The sequence below is a fragment of the Lathamus discolor genome, chromosome 2 (genome assembly GCF_037157495.1).
Source record: "Lathamus discolor isolate bLatDis1 chromosome 2, bLatDis1.hap1, whole genome shotgun sequence".
Classification (NCBI taxonomy): Eukaryota; Metazoa; Chordata; class Aves; order Psittaciformes; family Psittacidae; genus Lathamus; species Lathamus discolor.
Genome location: NC_088885.1, coordinates 90,505,299 through 90,529,854, shown reverse-complemented (window position 1 = coordinate 90,529,854; position 24,556 = coordinate 90,505,299).

The window sequence follows — 24,556 nt, the reverse complement described above, 5'->3', positions numbered from 1 at the left end:
ATGTCAGAACCCCTTTTATATTGCATTGCCTTTCCATGCATGTTTCGTCTGCAATTTTTGGATGGATAACTGCTTTAATTTTATACCTTTTTTTTTTTTTTTTTTTTTGCATGGAAGCAGCAGTGTCCACTCACAGGTTATTCAGTATTGTTTATCAGTTTTGCACACTGCAAACCTGTACAGAAATGCAAAATATGGACTTTCATAAATTATTTTCTTACACCTGAGTTTCAACTTACTGTGTTACTTTATTCGAAAGAAGGCTGTACTGAGCTTTGCATGGAATGGGATAATACCAAAAATGAACAAAGGACCGCAGTTTGTTTCTCTGCTGCTTAGTCTTCAGTCAGAGCTCATGAGGGGAAGAAAAGCAATCGCTCTTTTACAGGCGATCTATGGAAGCTTTGGTTTGTTTTACATTGGAATGAAATGTCAGCAGTCTGGAATCTGTGGCAAAGGCAAATGGTCTGTTTTGGCCCATCTGTCTGATGAAGATCCTGAGCACCAGATCGGTGCCTGGGCATCCGGGGAGCTGGACCACAAGCTCAAGCCACTCTACCTGCCGGCAGGGCAGTCGGAGCACAGACCAGTGGCAAATCAAACAGCAGGCAAAAGTATAAAGCATCTGGCCAGGGGAGAATGGTAGAGGCTGTCAGGAAGTTGGGAGCAGGACAGCAGGCAAGCTGGGTAGGAGCCAGCCGTGCTTTTGGCCAGCTGGCCAGAAGCCCTGCTTACTGGCTTGGTATCTCACCAGATGATTGCTTGTCATCCCACTAAAAATCATGAGGCTATCCTTGCAGTTTAGGAAAATTGGGGGCAAAAAGGTCTTAATATGGTTGATTTATTGTTCCTGAAGGGCTGAACAGGGTATTTTCTAGCTTTTTCCTCACTACTACAAAATCTGGAGATTTGCTAACTTTTTAAAAATGGCAATTAAGAGAGTGATGTAGGACCATAGCCACAACTTTGAGGAATTGTCTGTGTTTTAAGACCTGTAGAACTGGGCATCTGTAAATAAATTCTAGATAAGTCACTTCATTTTGTGCATCTAACTGCAAAATAGCTTGCAAAATACAGCCACAGATAATTGCTTAAAATCACCTGTCTTTCCAAGTACTTTCTCCTTGTAAATTCTGAGTGTGGACTGAATGTAAATTTGAAGATCTTCAGTGGAAACAGAAAATAGAAACTTTCTTAAAAATTTATGCAATATTTTCATATTTCTGTTCTTTGTTTGGACAACTTTGCTTTCTGGGAATGCCTAAGATCACTGTTTGGTCATTATTTGTGAGTGGAAGCTTTTTTAATTAGACCTAATGGATATAGTGAGGAGAAAAAGCTTAAAATCCCTCCTTGAGCTCTAAAACGGAATCAGTAACCTTCAAAAGTAAATGCAATTTTAAACCCATTATGCAGTATGATTCAGGATAAGCATTTATTAACTAGTCAGCAGCCCATATTCAGCTGCTCGAATATTTATGGAGAACACACTCAAAAGGCTGCAGTCATGTTTTAAGGCCAGCCGGTAACTCAGAACCACGCAGCCGCTCGCTCACTCCCCCCACCAATTCCTCCCCCAGCTCCCAGAGGAATGGGCAGGAGAATTGAAAGAATGTAGCTCCCATGGGTTGAGATAAGAACAGTCCAGTAACTAAGGGATAACACAAACCGCTACTACTACCACCGATAATAATAATGATAAGGGAAATAGCAAGGGAAGAGAATACAACTGCTCACCACTGACAGATACTCAGCCTGACCCGAGCAGCGATCTAGCCCTTTGGGGTAACTGCCCCCAGTTTTACATCCTGGGCATGATATGCTGTGGTATGGAATACCTCTTTGGATAGTTTGGGTCAGGTGTCCTCTCTCTGCTTCCTCCTGCCTTTCCCTCCTCCCTGGCAGAGCATGAGACTCACAAAGTCCTTGGTTAGAGTAAACATGACTTAGCAACAACTAAAAACATCGGTGTTATCAGCGGTGTTCCCAGGCTGAAAGTCAAAACCACAGCACTGCACCAGCTATTAAGAAGGAGAAAAATGGCTGGACTGCTGAACCTAGGACAGTATCCACCCCTTATTCCATACCATTCACGTCATGTTCAGATCCCACAGTATACCGTCACTCTTGTCTCAGATGTATATGTATATGCATATAACCACACACACACACACACACACACACACACAGATATTATTCCTTAGTTCATGGATTCCTATAAAGCTGCTGAGTCCATCCGGTCCATGATGTTGGGCTCCATCTTTTGTAACAGTCTTTCAGAGCAGGAGGGATGTTGTGCAGTATTGGATTGTTGCCTGTTGATGACACTGCGGAACTCATCTGGTCACTGCTGAGCTCATCTGGTTTCGTCAAAGTTCCTTCTCTGTTGGGATGATGGTTGGAGGGAAGTCAGGGCCAGTCACAATGGGGTTCTTTTGCCACTTCCTCCTAGTTAGGCTGATTTCAGTCTCCAGAGCAGTCAACTCTTGGGATCCTCCTGTCACTCCAGAAATATAAATGGATTCCATCCCTTGACAGGTTGATGGCATCAGCGTACACTGTGCACCGATGTCTACTAGAGCCTTATACTGTGAGACTGATATGCCAGGCCATCTGATCCACACAGTCCAGTAAATCCGATTGTCCCTTACCTCGGAGGCCGGGCTCTTTTAATAGTGATCACAACATTGGTCACTTACGTCTTGTAGACAGGGATTAGTCTTCTTTATCACAGGAGCTGGAGTAAAATCAGCTCTTCCACTCCATCTAGGAACCTGCTCACCAGAGACTGAAGCTGCTGCTTTCATGGGTTGATCATCCTTGACCTTTGTTCTCATCTTCAATTCACACACCCATTCCTCCAGAGCTGAGGTAGGTTTTTCATTCCACTTTCTCATGTTTTCTCCATGATCCCACAGGTAAAACCATAGGGTGGCCCATGGTGTGTACTTCCTACCATCTTCTCTCTCAAGCAGTAGGATGCCTTTTGTTAATAGCTGAGATGTGGGGTGCTAGATAGATCAGGTAGTTCGTCTCTCAATTGTTTGAAACACCTGGGACAGTGTTTCCACAGCTGAAATGATGGATGGGGTGAGATTGTCTTCAAACTTTCGGAGTTGACGAATCATTTCATCCACTGTTAGTGGTACTATGTTATTCCGGGTTATTGCTGCCATTGAGTGGGCATATGATGATGGTGCACTCCGTGTAAATTTCTACCACATGGGTCATATACGTTCGACTTCATCTGGATCTACGGATGCATTCCCAGCATCTAGCCTGCAATCATCTCTACAATGGCTGATTCCCTCAGAGACTGGATGCCTTTCTCTAGGGTGGTCCACTTGGCCAAACGACTCATAACATTGTCCTTGTATGGAAACCTTTCTTTCACAGCTGCCAAGAGCTGCCTCCAAAGGCTGAGGGACTGTTCCTCTTTTGCAGTTGTTTTGTCAGTTTCCTCTTCTCTAGCAAGTGACCTCAGCTGCTTGGCTTCCCTACCTTCTAGTTTGTGACCATCGGCCCCACTGTCCCAACATTGGAGCAACCAGGTGATGATGTGCTCCCCTGGTTGATGGGTAAATTCTTTTCACATATTCCATAGATTGGCTGAGATCCAGGGTCGACAAGTCACCTCTTCTTCTTCCTCTTCCTCTGATTCATGTAATAATAACTCTTGATCAGATGCTGTTCCGTGTAGTAAGTGCATTGATTCATCATCTTTCTTCACTGTACGAGTTGCTTTTTGTGCCTCTTTGTTGTTTTTCCCCTTGCATACAGGAGCAACTGATATTGGCACAAGCTGGTCCTCTGGATTAGCTGCAGTGATTATCACTGTAGTTGGAATGGCTGCAGTATCTGTTGTCGGGGTTGGTGCAGCCGTTGTGCTTGGGGTTTGAGTAGCACCAGCAGCTGTGTTGTCCGTTGCTGTCAGGGTTTGGGTAGCTGCTGTACTTGTCGCTGGGGTTGGTGTAGTTGCTGTGCTTGGAATGGATTAGCTGTGTTGTCTGTTGTAGTCAGAGTTTGAGTAGCTGCTGTACTTGTCACTAGGGCTGGTGTGGCTGCTGTATTTGGAGTTGGAGTACCTGTGTTGCCTGTTGTTTTGCCATCAGATCCAGAGACATTTTTTTCCCTTTTAAGGTGCTTGATAGTGTTGAACAGGGCTCTGTAAGCATAGGCCAAGCCCCAGCACGTTGCCATGATTTGTCCCTCTCTGGTATGACCAGGATGACAACACACCTCATTTAAGTGTTTTACTAATTTTTCTGAATTTTGCTCTTGTTCAGTGGTGAAGTTCCAAAGCACTGGAGGGGCCCACTGGCCTAGATACTTGCCCATACTATTCCTCACACCCTGCCACTCATATCTGTCCAGCCTCAGAGAAAATCTCTTGGTCCTCCTATATTGTCATCTAACCCTAGACAAGACCCAAACCCGACTCCGCTTAACTTTCTAAATCAGACAAAATGGTCTTGGGTAAAACACACTCTGGATGTATGCCAACATGGTGATCCTCATCACAATCAGCAGTCAGGTCTCAAGGGTATCCAAAGGCAATTCAAAACCTTCAGAACTCTCAAATGATGCTGTAAATAGCCTGGTAAGGGACCTGGGAACATAAGGGAATGTCTCCTTCATAGACTGACCACCAGAGGAGGAAATAAAAGATGTGTAATTGATATACACTTCCATTATATACCTCCAAGAAGACAGAGGTGGTGACCACACAGGGAACACAAGCCAGATCAGTTTCATGATCAATGATTCTATTGTATTTACCATAAAGTACAGCAAAACAAGAAACTTACCCAAGATCCCCAGACAATAAACACTAAAACAGCAAATACTGGCTGAAAGTAAGGTACGCATGCTGAAACTGTGAGATCAAGAGCAACAACTTTGAGAGCCAATAAATCAGCATTGTGATGAGTGACTATTAATCCGAAACAATGAATGCTTATCACAAATACGATTAGACACACTCTGGTCAGATCTGTCATTATCTCAACCCTTTGTGCCCCACATTGGGTGCCAAAAGAGCTGTCATGATTTAAGCCCAGCTGGTAACTCAGAACCACACAACTGCTCGCTCACTCCCCCCAGCTCCTCCCTCAGCTCCTGGAGGGATGGGGAGGAGAACTGAAATAATGTAACTGCCAGGGGTTGAGATAAGAACAGTCCAATAACTAAGGGATAACACAAACCACTACTGCTACCACCAGTAATAATAGTGATAAGGGAAATAAAAAGGGAAGAGAATACAACTGCTAACCACCCATCGACCGATACCCTGCCCAACTGAGCAGCAATCTAGCCCTTCAGGGTAACTGCCCCCAGTTTATATACTGGGCATGATGTGCTGTGCTATGGAATACCTCTTTGGTCAGTTTGGGTCAGGTGTCCTATCTCTGCTTTCTCCCAGCTTTCCTTCCTCCCTGGCAGAGAATGAGACTCACAAAGTCCTTGGTCAGAGTAAACATTACTGAGCAGCAACTAAAAACATTGGTGTTATCAGCGTTGTTCCCAGGCTGAATGTCAAAACCACAGCACTGCACCAGCTACGAAGAAGGAGAAAAATTACTACTGCTGAACCCAAGATAGCTGCAAACTCAGCTGAAGTGAATTCACATCCACTTCCTATCTGCAAAATGTTTTTTGTAATACTTGGCAAATTCCTTTTAAGAGTTTTCTTATAATATTAGATTCAAATTCAGCCTCATGCCTGGACACTGCAGCTACAGCTCTTCCTTGATCAGGCAGAGTGAGGCAGATGGAGATTTCTTTTGAGTGTAGAACCCAAATCTTAGACAGCCGTGGCAAGTTTAATCACTCTGTATGCTACTTCATAACTAATACTTATGGCTTTAGAAAAACTGCTTTCCTTTATCCCTGCTGCAGAACAGAATATAAAGTTATGTGGTGGTTCATTCTTCACATGAAACAGGAAAAAAATCTAATCCTGTTAAAATCTGGAGCCCTGCAAGGTCAGTCACTTGCAGCTGACTATTCAAAACAAGTCCACTGCTCCAGCATGGATGATGCTAATCTTTGTGTCCAGTTTGGTAGAATATTCTAGTCTGATCAGAGACATCTGCCAGAATGATTGGCTCAGGCAGCAAAACAGCCTTGGTTGCTTTGTCTCTGCCAGAGCCTTCAAAAGTTAACTTCCTTGGTGCCAAGGGAAGCTGTGGGAGAAGGGGAAACCAACAAGGGAAAACGTCCCAGTCGTAGTTTGGGTGCAGGACCAGCAGTCAGGCACACAGCTGGCTTCCCAGGGCTTACATTTTGACTTTTCCTTCACCTTCTTCTCCAACTGACCTCTTATCATTAGGATGGTTATGTTCAGCTTTGAGTTCAGTCGCGAAAAAAAACAGCTGATTGTCATATGTATAATTGTTACATAGTTCAGTTACACTGTTGAGTATATGACTGAGTTAGGTTTTGTCCATATGACTCCATTAGGACAGAAATGATTGCCACGAATTTGACCTGTTAGGTTGCTAATGGCAGCGCTATAATAGTTGAGAAATTACAGTGTGACTTACTCATCTTATGTATATTTTAGACTAAGGTAGTAAGAAATAACTTCTACTGTTGCAGGCAGAAGAGGTATCCTGGATAAATGTTCTTTTAAGTCTTTGAAAACATCTTGATTCTAATCAAGAAAAAAATATTAACTGTGCTGGAAATAGTTTATGGCTTATTAAAGTGCAAATGAAATATATTAGCCTTCCCTTTGCTATTAGCATAAATGGTATACTGATTTTAGTTACAAAGAAGTGGCACAGCAATGCTGAAAATTTTATAGGATGTTTTAAATAACATGTTGAAGGCAAAATGCAGCATATAAAAATATATAGTACCAGGAGAGGCATTTCTGCTAAATCTCTTTTCCTGGGATCCTTTAATTTTGCGATTCTTTTCTTTACTGAACCCCACATAACCCCAAATTCCTGAATCACCAGTGTAGGTGTGCAGCCAGAATGCTACTGAATGAAGAGTTTGTGAGCTATATGCTTGCTTCCCTCTCACGTATATAGATTTCACATTGAATAGTCTATGACCACTTACCAGCCAGAGTTACTATGGCAGAGTATCCATCTGTACCCAAGTGCATGCCTCCATACCATGGATAGTGTGCAACTGCTCTATACAATAATTAATTCATGTAACAGCAATCATACAATCATAGGCTGATTTGGGTTAAAAAGGCTATTGATATGGCTATTTTCCTGCAAAAGAAAGGTGTCTGTCCTGATGAACATACAGTCATTTAAGGCTTACTAGAACAAATTTGATGTCGTAAATTCAGGCTGTTCAAGCAAATTAATTACAGACTTTACAACACTTAAGATAATAATGGAAGACAAAAATTACTGTGTTTGAATCTAGCTTTTGCAATATGTTGACACATAACATGCATTAGATATTATCCATTGCATTAAAAAGTACTCCTGATTTGTATGGGATCAAAGGCATGACCTTTGCCTGGAAATACAGATGCAAAACATCCTTATTACATTATGGCTGAACTGATATTTTTCATTTCTTTAATATATTATTTAAATGTGTGTCCTGGGTTCAGCAGTAGCAGTCATTTTTCCCCTTCTTAGTAGCTGGTGCAGTGCTGTTGTTTTGACTTTCGGCCTGGGAACAATGATAACACTAGTGGTTTTAGTTGTTACTAAGTCATGTTTACTCTAACCAAGGACTTTGTGAGTCTCATGCTCTGCCAGGGAGGAGGGAAAGGCAGGAGGAAGAAGAGACAGGGCACCTGACTCAAACTATCCAAAGAGGTATTCCATACCACAGCATGTCATGTCCAGGATGTAAAACTGGGGGCAGTTACCCTGAAGGGCTAGATCACTGCTCGGTTGGGCAGGATATTGGTCAGCAGGTGGTGAGCAGTTGTATTCTCTTCCCTTTTTATTTCCCTTAATCATTATTATTATTGGTGGTAGCAGTAGTGGTTTGTGTTATCCCTTAGTTACTGGACTGGTCTTATCTCAGCCTGTGGGAGTTACCTTCTTTTGATTCTCCTCCCCATTCCTCTGGGAGCGTGGCAGGGGTGGGGGGTGTGGGAAGGGAGGGAGTGAGAGAACATCTGCATGGTTTTCTGAGTTACCAGGTGGCCTTAAACCATGACAGTTCTTTTTGGCACCCAACGTGGGGCATGAAGGGTTGAGATAACGACAGATCTGACTGGAGTGTGTCTAATCGTATTTGTGATAAGCATTTATTATTTTGGATTAATAGTCGCTCATCACAATGCTGATTTATTGGCTCTCGAAGTTGTTGCTCTTGATCTCAGTTTCAGCATGTCATACCTTACTTACAGCTGGTATTTGCTGTGTTAGTGTTTATCAGCTGGAGGCCTTGGGCTTAAGGTTCTTGTTTCATTGTACTTTATGGTAATGACTTGTAATACAATAGAATCAATGATGATGAAACTAATCTGACTTGTATTCCCCATCTGGTCACCACCTCTATACTTTGGGAGGTATATAATGGAAGTGTATATCAATTACACACCTTTTTTCCCCTCCTCGGATGATCAGCCTATGAGGGAGACATTCCCACACACCCTAGTGATGAGTACAGCAACTACTCAGACTCTGGCTGCAACAGATAATGCAGCTACTCCAACTCCAAGCACAGCAGCTACACCAACTCCAAGCACAGCAGCTATACCAACTTCAGCGACAAGTACAGCAGCTACTCAAACTCTGACCGCAGCAGACACTGCAGCTGCTCCAGCTCCAGTGACAAGTCCAGAAGCACCATTTGAGAGTTCTGAAGGTTTTGAATGGCATTTGGATACCCTTGAGACCTGTCTGCTAATTGTGATGGGGTTCACCATGTTAGCACACATGCAGAGTGTTTTTTATCCATGACTATTTAGTCTTATCTCAAAAGTTAAATGGAGTCGGGTTTGGGTCTTGTCTAGGGTTAGACGACAATATGGGAAAACCAAGAAATTTTCCCCAAGGATGGACAGTCATGAGTGGCAGGGTGTGTGGGACAGTATGGGCAAGTATCTAAGCCAGTGGGCCCCTCCAGTGCTTTGGAAGCGTTGGAGATGGAAGGCAGCTGTATGGAGTCCCCTACAAGAAGTTGCAGAAACTGCTGAAGGGGAGGGTGAATTATTTTGATCCTGGTGGGCCCATGACACTTCAGGCCATCAGGGCAGAGATGCAACATAGAGATGGACTCATGATCGAGGGGTGGACTTAGCAATGGACACTATTGCCAGGTTATTCATGAGTGTGAAATGTTCTGCAATTAAGCAAGCCAAGCGGTTAAAGCCTCTCTGGTATGGAGGACGATGGCTGAAGTACAGATATGGGGAGGCCTGGCAGGTTGACTACATCACACTCTCCCTCCTGCTCTGAAAGACTGTTACAAGAGATGGAGCCCAACATCATGGACCGGATGGACTCAGCGGCTTTATAGGGATTGGTACATACACTAAGGAATGACATCTCTCTCTTTGTGTGTGTGTGGATGTATATATATGTATATATATAAGAGTGATGGTATATCGAAAATGTGGGATCTGAGCATGACATGAATGGTATGGAATAAGGGGTGGATACTGTCCTAGGTTCAGCAGTCCAGCCATTTTTCTCCTTCTTAATATCTGGTGCAGTGCTGTGGTTTTGACTTTCGGCCTGGGAACACCGCTGATAACACCAATGTTTTTAGCTGTTGCTCAGTAATGTTTACTCTAACCAAGGACTTTGTGAGTCTCATGCTCAGCCAGGGAGGAAGGAAAGCTGTGAGGAAGCAAAGACAGGGCACCTGACCCAAACTGACCAAAGAGGTATTCCATACCACAGCACGTCATGCCCAGGATGTAAAACTGGGGGCAGTTACTCCAAAGGGCTAGTTCACTGCTCAGTCAGGTGGGATATCAGTCGATGGGTGGTGAGCAGTTGTATTCTCTTCCCTTTTTATTTCCCTTATCATTATTATCATTGGTGGTAGCAGTAGCGATTTGTGTTATACCTTAGTTACTGGACTGGTCCTATCTCAACCCATGGGAGTTACATTCTTTCAATTCTCCTCCCCATCCCTCTGGGAGTGGGGTGGGATGGGGTAGGAAGAGGGGGAGTGAGAGAACATCTGCATGGTTTTCTGAGTTACAGCTGGGCTTAAACCACAACAATATGAATGATACTCGTCATTCTGAGACATGCATCAAAATGAAGAAAAAACCCCACAGCTAGTATGTAAGGCTGAAGTCACCAAAACTCTGCAAGTCTGTGATCTTTGCATCATTAACTGTGAAAGTTTTCTAATCTTGAGGTTATTTTTGACATAATCCTTGTGTGTGGGGCTAATGAATTGTTTTGACATGATTAGGTTAAAGAACATGTTTTCAAGATATGCTCTTCATGCTGTTTGTAATCAGGTTATTTGCTTGTTGATTGTGGTGACACATGCAGCAGTTTGAGTAAAGCATTTTTATTGACTTTGTTCATCTGTGAATTCCTTTCAGTAGTGTATATGCCTTATTTAATAATCAGGAAGCACTAGAGTAGTTTTATAGTGCTCTGATTAATTCATCAAGGACAGTAACCCATAATGGAGACCTAATGGAGCACTGAGAACCCAGTTTTGCAGAGCATATGGGTAACTTGAGCAGAAATCATGAACATCCATCAGTTCTAAGTATCTGATCATTAGAGAACATCTCATGATTCAAGGGTATCACTTCTTCTCCTCTCCATTGCATTTTTTGGTGTTTCCGCATGTAAAGAGAATCTATTTTATGGAAAACTGTAAATCAAGACCCATTCTCTTCTTCAGTATGACAGGAACATTACTGTATGGCTGATTATATGGTGGGGTGCAACCCACAGGCAGAGGTTTCTTTAGAGAAGGTTTCTGCTTCCATGTTATGGTATGGTGCAATAGCTTGTCATGTGCTTCCTGAATGTGGGCATGCCGAAGTGGGAATACCAATTTAGCTCAAGAAAAGGTGCTGCAGGGGCAGTACAAAGTATTCTGTGGCACAAGACTCAGAGAGAGGAAAGTTAAGAAGCTGAAAGAACACCTCGCTTAGTTATTCTTCCTGGTAAGGAAACATAAATATGAAGGCCAGTACAAAGTCAAGTATATGTATACACACGTGGAGTTTATGCTGTGCAGATTATTTTAATCTATCAAATATCTGTCTTAAGGTAAAAAGAGTGGGGGGGGGAAAAAAGCATTGCAGATGTAGTTTATATGTCTGCAGAGACAGTACAAGACATGTACATCACCTATAAATCTGAGTGACACTTATGCCTTTAAGTTTCTTGTATACTGAAAGGCATATAAAAAAAAAAGCATAAAGTTGAAACTGGAATTTGGCCAGGAACACAAGTCAATGATACTTCTGAAATATGATGCATTTTTGCTGTCATTTGGTTTTAATGCAGATATAGTACTATCTGCAGGATTTCTAAACTTTAGATTAAGCTCCTTTTTCAGCTCAAGTACAGTATTTTCTAAAAGCAGCTACTAGATTTAATCGTGTTCATTAAAGTAAGATTCAGAAGTATAATTCTAAGAGTTATTATGAAAATTCTTCAACTTTTTTACGTTTGGTTTTATGATGCAATTAAACATTAGCTGTAAAGTTTATTGTTATCCCATGTAATGTTTTAGTCATTTTCAAAACAAGCTTATAATTAATGTGCAAAGTAAAGACATATGAAGTAGATGAACAAAAATGCAACACAGTACCTATAAATCTGAAAGTGTTTACCGTCTACAAGCATATCTGTGCTATTTTTCTAGTTAGATGTATATTATGTGTGTTGGTTTTAGGATATAGTGAACACAATCACTCATTCATATAATGTACAAAATAACACAGTATCTGTAGTTATAAAAACTCCATGTTTCCAAAGAAGATTTCATGACTATTAATATTTTAAGACATGGTAGTGTAGGTGTTTAAATGTTTTTACATATTAAATGGGAATATTTTGTTATTATTAACTTAGCATGTAAATAATTATGACTAAGAATTTACAAAGCTAGGTTTAGTGTTACTACCTTGTGCAGATATTCTCTCCTGTTAAATAATTTTGTTGGGCTTGGGCTACAGTGTGCTTTTTTCTTTGGGGTATTGTGGGGAGTGAAGACGGTAAGATTTGCATGAAGAACTGTTTGGGAATGAGCTCTGAGGCCTTGGTGCTTGACAAGCCCTGGGGCGGCGAGTTGGGGCATTGAAGGACAGGAAGGTTGAAAAACAAGCCTTGGAGGGATGGGCCAGGGTGTTGTTGTGGCAGGAGTCTCAGTTGGAGCCAGACTATGTGGGGGTTGCCAGAGGGTCTGGGGCAGCGGGGTGAAACTGTCACTGCCTGGACAATGTGTGCTCAGCATTGTGATTGGGAGTATTTACCTAGAGGTTTTTACAGGGGCCAGTGAGATTGAACGTGGCATGTTTGTGCCGGCCGGGAAAGTACTGAACAGAGGGATGAAAAGGGCTTGGTTGTAATAAAGTTGGATTTAAGTCGCCTCATCAGTTTGTGTGTGAAATGACACAGGGTATCTGCTTGACTGCCTGGGGTTTGTGTTGGGTTTGTTTTTTGTTTTTTTTTTTTGCTTGGTTTGTTTGGGTTTTTTTTAATCATTTTTTGGTTTGGTTTGGTTTTGGTTTGTTTTTTTTTTTTTTGTTTTGTTTGTTTGTTTTCCTGATACTAGCAAGGACTTTTAAAGCTGTAGCCTGATATCAACTTAGCTAAAATTGGCCAACAAAGTTGCAAGTTAAAGGAGAAATTGATGACAGGCCGATGATCAATATGACTACCCACACTTTTAGTCTGTTTTCCTCAGTGCATAGCAGAGGCGTTAATGATAGCTTTCACGTTTCTAGAGCTGCCTCATCCAGTCCTCCTTTGCTTGCATATCAGTGTGACAATGGTTAGCATAGGGGAATGCTTTTGAGTCCACCGAAACTCATGTGGCTTAATGTGAGGGCCTGTCCATATACAGTTTACTGCAGATCTGTCTTTCCATTCCTCCAAGTACTCGCTGACTTAAGTTTTTTCTTTTTTTTTTTTTTTTCCTTCCTGTTGCATTCACAGACTGTCATCTCATTCAGTTACTGAGCAATCCTGTGCTACAAATTCACTCAACAGTGCCGTCCCTGCCTTAAAACATTTCCATGGGGGAATCCTGAACCAATTGCTTTGAACTTAATGGATTTTTAAATTTAATTAAAGGAAGGAATAAAGTTCCATTTCTATTCTACCTGTTTTGGTTCTTCTGAGCTAAGAGGAGAAGGATAATTTATGTTGTCAAAAACAGTCAAGCATGATGCTGAACGTACACAGGCTGTGTTGTCAAGTGCATATGTTATAGAGTTTCTTCATCCTGATGTTATTCTGCTGCTACCTGTTGAAAGGTACAAGATGCTTAGGAAATTTGGTAGCTTCTTAATCACATTCTCAGCTATTGCTTCATAGTTCTGTTCAGAAGGTTGCACTGTATGTCTGAAGTTTTACAGCATGTGGCATGAGTAATTTCCCTCTTGGACACAGTGGAGTTTCTAGGTACAGGTGCCTTCTCTTAGGCTTTCCCAAAGGGAAAATCCCAGAGCACTGGACATTTAAGTGAGCTGGCCATTGGGGCACAGCAGGAAGCTTTCCAGTCTGTCTGTTAAATTCTGTTGAAAATAGTCCTGCTCATTATTCTTGTTAGCTTCTCATTTTCTGACACTGGAAAGAACTGTTTGTGCTTCAGGTATATTCTGTGTTTTAACATGAGAGACATGCATTTAAAGTGGCTGGCCAGTGGGCTGAGTTGTCATCTGCCAATATCAGAAAACACAGATTTAAGAACCTTACTGTAAATCACTAGCCATTTTGGCTGTTAGCCATGTTCAGCTTGGTTTTACAAAGGACCATCTAGTCTTTCAAGTTGAGGCATTTGCTCCTCATAAAAACAGCTGTAAACATCAGTTGTTTCACAAATTACACCTTGGTTTCTGTGGAGAAGACAGACTCTGAGAATTGGGGTTGTTCAGCCTGTAGAAGAATGAGCTCCAGGGAGACATTAGAGCAGCTTCCAGAGCCTAAAAAGGGCTTACAAGAAAGCTGGAGAGAGACGTTTTATAAGGGCATGCAGGGGGCCTAGAAGGAAGCTGAAGAGAGACATTTTATAAGGGCATGCAGTGACAGGACAAGGGGTAATGTTTTTTAACTGGAAGAGAGTAGATTTAGGTTAGATATTAGGAAGAAGTTCTTCACTGGTGGTGAGACACTGGAACAGATTGCCTAGAGAAGTTGTGGCTGCCCCATCCCTGGCAGTCTTCAAGGTGAGGTTGGATGGGGCTTTGGGCAACCTGGTCTAGTGGAAGGTGCTCTGACCATGTCTGGGGAGTTGGAATTAGATGTTCTTTAAGGTCCCTTCCAACCCAAACAATCTATGATTCTCTGATTCTATATGACTCTAATTATGGCAAGTAACTATGGTGGCAAAATTATATTTATGTAGCAACTGCAGTATTAGGATGCCAAAACACTTCCTTCTTTTTAATATTTCTTTTCACTGCCTTTAGCATTTCTATAGAATGGATACCTGAAAGGGCATCTTCTGGACTGGAGTGTGGAAGTGGCAGTAGCTTCCACAGCAGTTGAAATCTTGTATCAAAATTCACCTGATTGCCTTCTCATGGTCAGATTTATTGGTCTGTTTTGCTGGGGGCTAAGCCTGAGGTTTTCAGTCTTTTACCTGTGCTATGTGGAAATCTGTAGACCATGTTCAAAAGTTGTCAGTGGTATTAAATTTTCAAAACTAGATACCACAGTTGTCTTGCAAAACATTTAGAGGTCTGTAAGATGCAGAAGGCTGAAAATCATTGCTTCAGGAATGCAACTGCATGATATGAGGAGAAACCATTTTTATTTGAGTGGAGGGCACTGTGACTGATTTCCTTTTTTTTCTGACAGAAGTCACAGAATTATTTAGGTTGGAAAAGACCCTTAAAATCAAGTCCAGTTGTTATCCTAACGCTGCCAAGCCCACCACTAAACCATGTCCCTAAGCACCACATCTACAGTCTGTTAAATACCTTCAGGGATCATGATTCAACCACTTTCCTGTGCAGCCTGTTCCAATAGTTGATAACCCTTTCAGTAAAAAAATTTTCCCTAATATCCAAATTAAATCTGCCATGGTGCAACTTGGGGCCATTTTCTCTTCTCCTGTCACTTCTTATGTGGGAGAAGAGACCAACACCCATCTTGGTACAACTTCATTCAGGTAGCTGTACTCTACCAATAAGGTCTCCTCTGAGCCTCCTTTTCTTCAGGCTGAACAATCCCAGCAACCCTAGCCACTCCCGATAAGACTTGTTCTGAACAAAGAGTACTTTATTCTGTGTGCCACAGCATACCTTAACATATTTTGTGTATCCTACATATTACCTGTAAACAGAAATGTAATCAATATGTTAATTCCAGTATAATAGTGAATAGTAGATGAAGGGGAGAGATGCAATAAAGTGCAGGTTTTTTTTCATCTTGACCTTTATCTTGAGTTGATTGGCATCGATAAATACAGGCAGAAAAGTGACAATAATAAAATTTGAGATGCGTCTATCAGAATAAACAACCTCAGTAGTAGTGTAGTATGAACTAAAAGTAATCAAGACCAGCATCTATAAAGTTTATGTGGCACTATCCCTGATGACCAGAAAAAAGAAAAAAGGTTACTAAAAATTAAGGACAGAATTTTTTTCTTCTTCTTTACTTTGTTTTGCCAATAAGACGTAATATCAGAAAAGTTAGCTGAGAACTTTTTTATTTATAAGTTATGTCTGACAGTTGTTCTTTGCAGTGTCTGATCACGTGAGACAGTTCATGAAATAATGAGCTTTATGCAAATTATTGTAAACCTCACAGAAGCGAGGGGAGAATGAATTCCTGGATATTCAGAGTTATTATTAGGACAATATAGGTATAAAAAACCCCAATGATATCACAACCATTTAATGTAGTGAAGTCAGAAAAAAGAATTCTCTAGTGAAACTGGCAGAAAAATGGAGGGTGGGAAAAGAAGTTATGAGATATACCAGGAGTGGCATCAGGTGTACTTCACTGGAGTAAGCACAGATTTAGATCTAAGGCTTTTTATGGCATTGCTGATGTTTGCTGCAGATGTACACCTCTATAGAATTAAGAGATCAGAAGGAATTTCTCTTCTTTTCATAATCTACCTGTCTTAATTATTTAGTTTTCAGACTTCTCCCTTATTCCTTTATTCCTGCCTCTAAGTTCCTTTCCATGCCTTAGAAAACTCACTAGGCTCATTAGACAATCATGCACCATTTGCTTTCATCTTCAGTAAGTGCATTAGAATCCAAAGTAAGATAGATGAGAAGTGAAGAGAGCATCTAGAATTGATTTTAAGCTTTCTGGTACAGCATTGAATAAGCATCCAGTTGCTCATGGTCCAAAAACCTCTGTAGTTTTCTGAAAACTGTCCTTTTTATGGCAGCTAAAACTCTGTAGAAAATAATATGGTAAACATCAACACTACTCTTCTTCACCAAATTTTTTCCTGCCGTTCAATGTAGCCATCTCCCCACTCCTACCTTCCATCTGAAGATATGGGGAACAAAGCCAACTTCCTGGTACTCTCATGAGGTGGAAGAAGATCATTGGAAGGCAGCTGCTAACTCCAGGGTTTAAAAGGACAGAGAGGAAAACTGCAGGATGGAGCATTTGCTGCCCTTTTTTATGCTGCCCTTCTTTTTTTTTTTGCTGCCCTTATTTCTCCAATTCTTTGCAAAGGATGGTTTTTTATGCCAACAGTTACTGCTTCTGGAGTTTTTGTTTTCCAGTTAACAGCTCTGGAACTCCTGATGAGCCAAAATCTTCCTAGCCACTCCTAGTGATGCATTCTGTTGTTCGTGTTTAAAATTATTTTAATTGTCAAATTAACATTTAATCACTTAAATTTTAGTCTTGTGTTCCAGGTTTTCATGAGTTGTGTATACTCAGTTTTGCTCTCACTTTCCTTCTGTTCTTTCTTTTCCCCACGTGTAGGGTGAGAAAGCACATTTTAATGTGCTGAAAAATTATGTTTCCTTTTAAAACCATTGAAGTATCTTCAGCAACTACATATCATATCTGAAAGTCAGATTATGAATGGAGTAATTATGTAATGTTAGTAGTTTGGTCATTATTAGGTAATACATAATTTGGTTATAGGTGAATAAAAAAGAAAGGGAAATACTTGAAGGAAGTATCTTTCCAAAGCCAACTGACAAGAATAACAAGCTTTGCCCATAGGAGGCTGCCTGAGGAAGAATAGCTTGCCACAAAGCATGCCTATATTTTCTAGTTATATATTTCAGCCTAATAGTTCTGGTAACATATTGTGTGTGCATCCTGTTGGGATAAAAACAATTCGTAGGCTTTTCTTGACTGTGGACAAATAAATATCAGGAAAAGAAAGACATCATAAACCCAAGCAAATGTTGTTTATTGAAATAATATATTTTATTTCCCTGGAGATTTTTTACTGCTCTTGTTCCAGATTATACATCACAGCAGTAATCAAACTGGTGGACACAGCAGTCCACTAATTAGTTGTGCAGAGATGACTGTAGGGAAAACTCAGGGTGTGGCTGGAGCCCATGCTGGTGCTGGGGACCACTGTCCATTTACCCAGGTAACATGCTTACAGGTCACCATGACTTCTTCATCATGCCCTTGAGTCTCAAAAGACTTCAGCAACATGGAAGGTTTGCAAAAGCCATCTTCTGTCTGAGCTGAGGAGGGGTGCTGCTTACAGTCCCGTATCAACTAACATTAATTTTGCCATTGTGTGCTGCTACTCTGCTGCTTCAGTTCAGAGCTAGATAAGCTAATCTGACTTTGATTTAGAGTGAGGTATTTGATTTTGGACTAAAAGTGCATAGTGAAGGAAGCTTACCCAATTAATGTTACTGTTGGCTAGGAGGCAGTAGTACCAGTCCATGGCCTGTCCCTCCCTCCCTCCCACTGACTACCTACTTTTGTCTGGTCTGGCACTGCAGAGGGAGAATATTACAGCCTGAAGATCAAACTGGTTGTTGCACACTGAACTTAGACATTATCAAGTCTGTGTTGCCATGACCATTCTTTAACACAAGGGGTATTTGCTATTATAAAAAAAATTAGTAATAACTGTAAGGGCCTAAGAACATTGATTTTTAGTTGAATGAGTTAAGAGGAAGGTGGAAGAATAATGGCGTATCTAGTGAAATATACTGAAAGCTGTCATGTAGTGCTTAAGGCCACTGTCATTGCACTACCTATAGTAGCAATTGCAGTCTGTAATCGTTATCTCAGCAGAATAATTCACTTGTTAGTCTAATTTTTCATTGGTCATAAACTTTACCATAAACTAGCACTCTAAAAGCATCTTAGGAGAAAGATATTGTTGACAGTTGCTGAGCAACTTACTATTAAATTCAAACAACCAGTGAAAGCAAGAAAGGAATGATAAAGTATGTTTACTAAATGAGAGTAAGAAAGGTGCTTATTAAAGCCTATGACTCTCATACTTGATAAAATTTTCTTAGGAACAGACAGTCGTACCAAAGTGAATCAACTGAAGTAAAAAGAGTAATTTTGAATTGAAATTAGTGCAAGGATTTCATTCTTCAATGTTTACCTGTTAAAACTACTACTTTTCGGCCTGTTCACATATTGTCTGGATTTCCCTTTTCCCATTTTTGTGATTTTTAAATGTATGGAAAATTAAAAAGTGACATTTGTCCTGTAGTCCAGAACATGTTTCAGATTCTATTGCTTATAATGATTTTAAAGAGATGAGATATCAGACTATACTAATCTTGAGTTTTAAAAGCAGTAGGTGAAAATAAGAAGAGTAGAATGAGTGCATTGCAGCATCTATCATGGGCATCTGTATGCAAATCTGGAGTTACTATATAGAATAATGGTATCAAAATGGAGGTAGAAATAAGTATTCTTATCTTCTAGAGATGACTGTAGAAAGAGAAGGTTCCTTTAACACAGACAAAGGTATTCAAATGAATCTTTCAATATATTTAGTCTTAATACAGAAACTCAATTTCAACACAGCATTTAGAACTTAATAATCTCTCATACTGATTTGGAGCTCAGCAGCAAGATGCATTTTATACAAATTCCAAGTTTCATTTTACATTAATAAAGATGACTGTATTTTTATTTCTTTAATGTTGGCAAAGCTTTCCCCTGCAGGACCCTTTCTAAAGCTTCTAATTGTTTTTGGTTTGGTTTGGTTTTTTTATTTTTATTTTTAAGCTGCTGCATGAATGTCCAAGATATCTGTGTTGGAGCAGAATTCAAATACTGTCTCTAGCTTTGTATCTGTAGGCATCCTTTTAATCTATAGATCCACTGTGTTGCACCTTCCCAGTACTAGAAACATTGTGACTCACTTATATTCTGAGACTAGTATCAGTTCCAAAAGTCTTAGTATCTGATAGGCAGTCTGGGGTTGATTTATGCCAAAATTTATGGCATTGTATAAGCCTGGGGTTTGCATGAGCTCAAATGTAGAGTTCACGAAGGTCTGAAATTCAGTTACTATCTTGGGGCTGGGAGGGGAGGAGGATAGGAACTCCAGAAATACAAGAACAAAATGCCTATATATGTATTTCTGTTGTAAAAGCATATTGTGCTTGATCACTCTGTAGGCCATAGAGTCTTCTCAGGGTCTTGCAGTTCTGCAGTTCTGCTTAACATTTTTTCTTCCAAGTCTTTCAGTCACTTCTGCACACAGCTGCTTTTTTTTTTTTTTTTTTTTTTTTTTTTACCTGTATGCAGCTAGTCCTGTGTTTAAATAATGACTACAGGTACAAGCAGTACCTTTGATCCCGAGTACGTTTTGTTCCTTTGAGTCCCTTGAGCATTTATATTCTGACACTACTATTTGATGTCTTTGCCCTGTTCTTGGGAAAAGTCAATTTTATCAAATCCCTGTGAAGCAGTAAGAGGAAACTGGTTTTATTCTTTTTGTTGCCTTTTTGCTTCTCTTATGTGCTGGCGAGGTATACTCAAAGACTGATGGATTTTATCTGATTTCTTGATAGTCTATGCATATATTTATAAAAATTTGCACCACTTCCCTCTCACTTTATTAAAAGAAACTTAGAACAGAGTAATAACAGTAGAAGTTAAAAAAACACAAACTGGTATATCTAAACTGTAAATATCCTAAAAGTATTGAATATACAATGAAGATTTGAATATCATATATCATAGTTCAGTGTAATGAAGCTATTTTTCTTCACTGCCCTTCCCCCATCAAGTTGAAGAACAGCTTATTAGAAGGGAAGCAATGTCTGTAAAACTCAGTAATACAGTCAAATGTCAATGCATGAGCAGGATGAAGAGAACAGCCCCGTGAGTGTACTTCCAAGTAAATTAAAAAAAGAACATTGTGCAATTTTAACCAGAATGGTTATTTTAGATGCCTGAGATGTGTGAAAATTGCAATGGGAGGTAATACCACTCCAAATCGTGTCATCTTTCATTCAGAATGTGTTGTTAATTATAGCAGCACCTGTTAGTCCTTACTTATTGTTATGTCAGCATTTCGCATGAGCACGTTCTGCTTAAATTATTTCATGGCTGAATACTACAGCCTGACTGTACTTTTAGTGTGTTTTTGACACAAATATTTTGGCTATTACTGTTTGTTGAACCAAAATACACACTTTTAATGAGCTCATTACATTCAAGGCCAGAAGGACCTTTTAGATCACAGCGCAACACTGTGGTTTCTCACCCAAATATTTTTATGTTTAATCTGTAACTTGTGGTTATATCTTCTGGAAAATGTTTTAAAAAGTCTAAGGAATTCATCCAGAGGGTAACGTTAAAGATTACTCAGAAGCAGAAAAGATTTTTTACCATAGTATTTAACAGACAGTAGATGTGGCACTTAGGAACACAGCTTAATGGTGGACTTGTCAGTGTTGCATTAACTGTTGGACTTGGTGATCTAAAAGGTCTTTTGCAAACTAAATGATTCTATAAGCTGTTGTAGTTCCTGTATTTCCCAGTGTAACAGTTCCTGAAAGAACCGTTCCTGGTTGAATTACCATGTAAGCCACCTTCTTACTTCTGTTCCACATTCCCTTTTCATATATCAAAATTTATAATTTTGAAAATGATAAAAAGATTTAGGTAGATTTTTAATCTTTAATTATGGGAAAATAGAAGAATTCATTGCTGCTTTTAAGGTGTGAATGCATCACCTGATCTCTTATAACAGAAATGTTTATTGAATACTACACTGTTAATCCATAACAGTTTTACATTTCTCTGGTAAGCCTATGATATTAATAAAGCAAAGATGACTCAGTATAGGAATGTATTTTCAGAATTTCACTTTGTCAAGCAGCTCCTTATTCCACAGTGCTGAAGAATCTGTAGATGTTACAAACCAAGATGTGAAATGCTGTAATTGGATTTCTTTTATCTTGAAATATCTAAAAATAATATGAGGTATGAGACTATAATAAAAAGCATTCTTCAACTCTTATTAAACTTTTGTGAAGCAAAATATGTTTTGAGACTTAAGGTTAATCATTGTAATGTCTCAGAAAAAGATACAGGTCTTATGAAGCAGAAATTTTTAACAGAATTTACGGAACAAGGTTGGATTGCAGTTGCAGTTTTGAAACCCCACTGTAATGTTTCCTGAACACATCAGATGATTGTCTAGTATTAGATCTATTTAGCTTGGCACCATAATTAAAGGTTGTGTCCCACTGACCACAGATTTGCAAGAAATCAGGTTAATTTGTGGACCCACACAAAGATGACAAAACAAAACACCTAAATGAGCAAAGTAGCATTTGTTGTTGTCCTTTTAGGTTTCCCAGCCCTCAAATCCAGGACTTCTGTTGTATGAGTTCAGGCTCCAAAAGCACTGCACAAGTTCTGCCATTTTGTTTAGCATTTACTGAGGAGATACATGATTCTGTTACCCAGGGGTTGACCAGAGGGAGTTTCCTGGAAGATCACTAAGATGATACTGCTTTACTTGCGTGTTCCTGCAAGGAATTTTTCTGTCACATAATGGAATCTATACTCCAGAGTTATCATCTGTGGAACTGGACTGGAGCCACCCCTCAGTATCTTCATGTACTTGTTACTGCTTACAGGTACTTGCCTCTCAAGGGACATTGTTGTGACTAAATGAGCACAAGGGAGGTCAGAAATTCTAAGTCATTAGCACTTAATTTATATAACAGTATGCTTGAAATTAAAATAAAATTCTAGGGAAAAAATACTGGCTAAATATAAAACAACATTGAGGCCATTTAGCTGTGCAGTTCAAGAATTTAGGAGTGTCATCTTCTGATTAAGCAATTATTTCAGCTCACAGGCTTCTCCTGAGCACCCTCCCTCTTGAACATCTCTTGATCAGGGTCAGTCCAGAGGCTTGGGTGGCAGCAGTCTGCTTCTGACTGCCACTGCAAGACTGCCTGTGGGTTTGTGTGTGTTGTCGAGTGTCTGAAGTAACTGTGTAGTGTGAAACCTATTAACCCCATTTGAGTGTTGGTCCCACATATGTTCTTTGCTCTTACTCTGTCTTGGTTGTATGTCATTAACCTTGTTTCCTATAGTACAGCTTGATTCTGTGTTCAGTTGGTTGTCTACTATAATGTCCAGATTTTCTTCAGAATTATGGGTTTCCAGGAAGCAACCAGTTCTGTTCCTAAGTGTAGTGTGACTTCCTTGTTTGCAGATGCATGACTTACTGCTTATGTTACATCAATTATTAAATAGATAAAAATGTCATCCGTCTTGTAAGAAGACTGCTAAAACCCCCCACATTTAGTTAGGATTACTTAACTGCTGATACCATTTTGAAAAATCTGCCAATTTTAATAATCTTGTATACCACAGCATTTCCTAAAGGGGTAAACAAAGAATGAGTTCCCCTTTCTGTTACGTGGTGTAGAGGCACAAATTGGCGGTTTTCTCTGAAGAGTTTATTGAAGAAATATACTGCTACAGGAATGGATGGAATATCACAACAAAAAATATTAGTGAATATGAGTGAGAAGATTATACATTATATTACTATTACAGAGCATAATTTGGAAAAATGAGATTTTAATGGAAAAATGTTCAGTGGAGTCCAGATAGAGGAGAGAAAAGTAATGTGACACAGATCTATATTTCTTAAAGTTTTTTGGAATTTCCTGGAATTTTAATATTATAATTAAAGTTACCTTCAATGAGCTATATATTTTAAGGAATTTGTGAGGATTTATTTTCTATTACTAATAAGTATATTAATCTGATCTGACAAGATTACTGATATCCTAACTCTTAAATTTTCCACATGTCTAAACTGTCACCATCAAATTAACAAAGCATCTCCTAAACAAAGTGTATCATTTTCTGGCACATTAATTAGACTCCTAAAACCCTCTACTTTTTGCAAGTTCCTCGAAAAAAAAGAACCATCTGTATAAATGTAGATAGTTTATATATCATCTGTGTGCTATCATTCTCTCCTCTGTTAGTGTAAATTCAAAAGCAGAGTGCTGAAAGTTGTAGATTATTCAACATTCTTTGTCACTTGGCAGGAAGCTGAGAGAAGTGCTAATGATAGAATTTTTATCTTATACAGTATGCAGATCAGTTATATTGTAATTCTCATATCTAACTAAGAAGGGAGAAGTTCAGTGTACTTAAACTGCTATAAAATATCTAAATTATTATTGTCTGTGCTAATAGGTCTGTAAAAAAAGTGCACTGAAATAAAAGACTGTTTAAGTCATTATAGCTTCCTGAACTGAACTGACAAACTGAAAGGGATTTCAAGCTGAGAGTGACTTCTGGGTGTTCCCAGTGCATTTACAGTGTCTGAGACTTAACTTGATATTTCTGCAGTTTGCAAAGCCATTCTCAGATGATGTTTGCTATTCTGAAGACCAGAAAGATTGAATAAAAAAGATCCTAAAATCTTTCCACAATACTTGTTTTTTCTTTCTACCTTGCCTTCTATGGGTATGTAAATATATGAGAGAAAATAGTTCTTGTGCTATGGAGGAAAGGAATTTAAAGCAGTAATCTAGGTCAAAACATTTCTAGCCTTTTCAGGCACTAATGCAAGTTTTTATTTAAACAGAATCTGTATCTCAGTGTTGCTAAGAGACTGGTTAAAATATTGAACTATGTTATATAGTAATAGACTGATGCACAGCAATTTTCATCATTTTTCTGGTAATATTTCAGTATTTTTTTCACAAACTAAATAGTATTATTAAGATATACTTTGACAGAAAATCGTCACTACTGAACAGTGGGTATTTCTGATACTTTTTAGTCTGAATTGAATTATTGAGCTCTTATGGTGCTGCAAAACGGTTTAAGGAAATGTGCTATAGAAGATCCATACAGAATACCTGCATTTTATGTCAGGTACTCTATTGCTTGCAGTTTTTAAAACCGTGTGGACATTTAGGATAGCTTTTACAGTATTTCAGCCAAAGAGTTTAGTTGTGCAGATAAAGATGTATGTATTTTTCTGC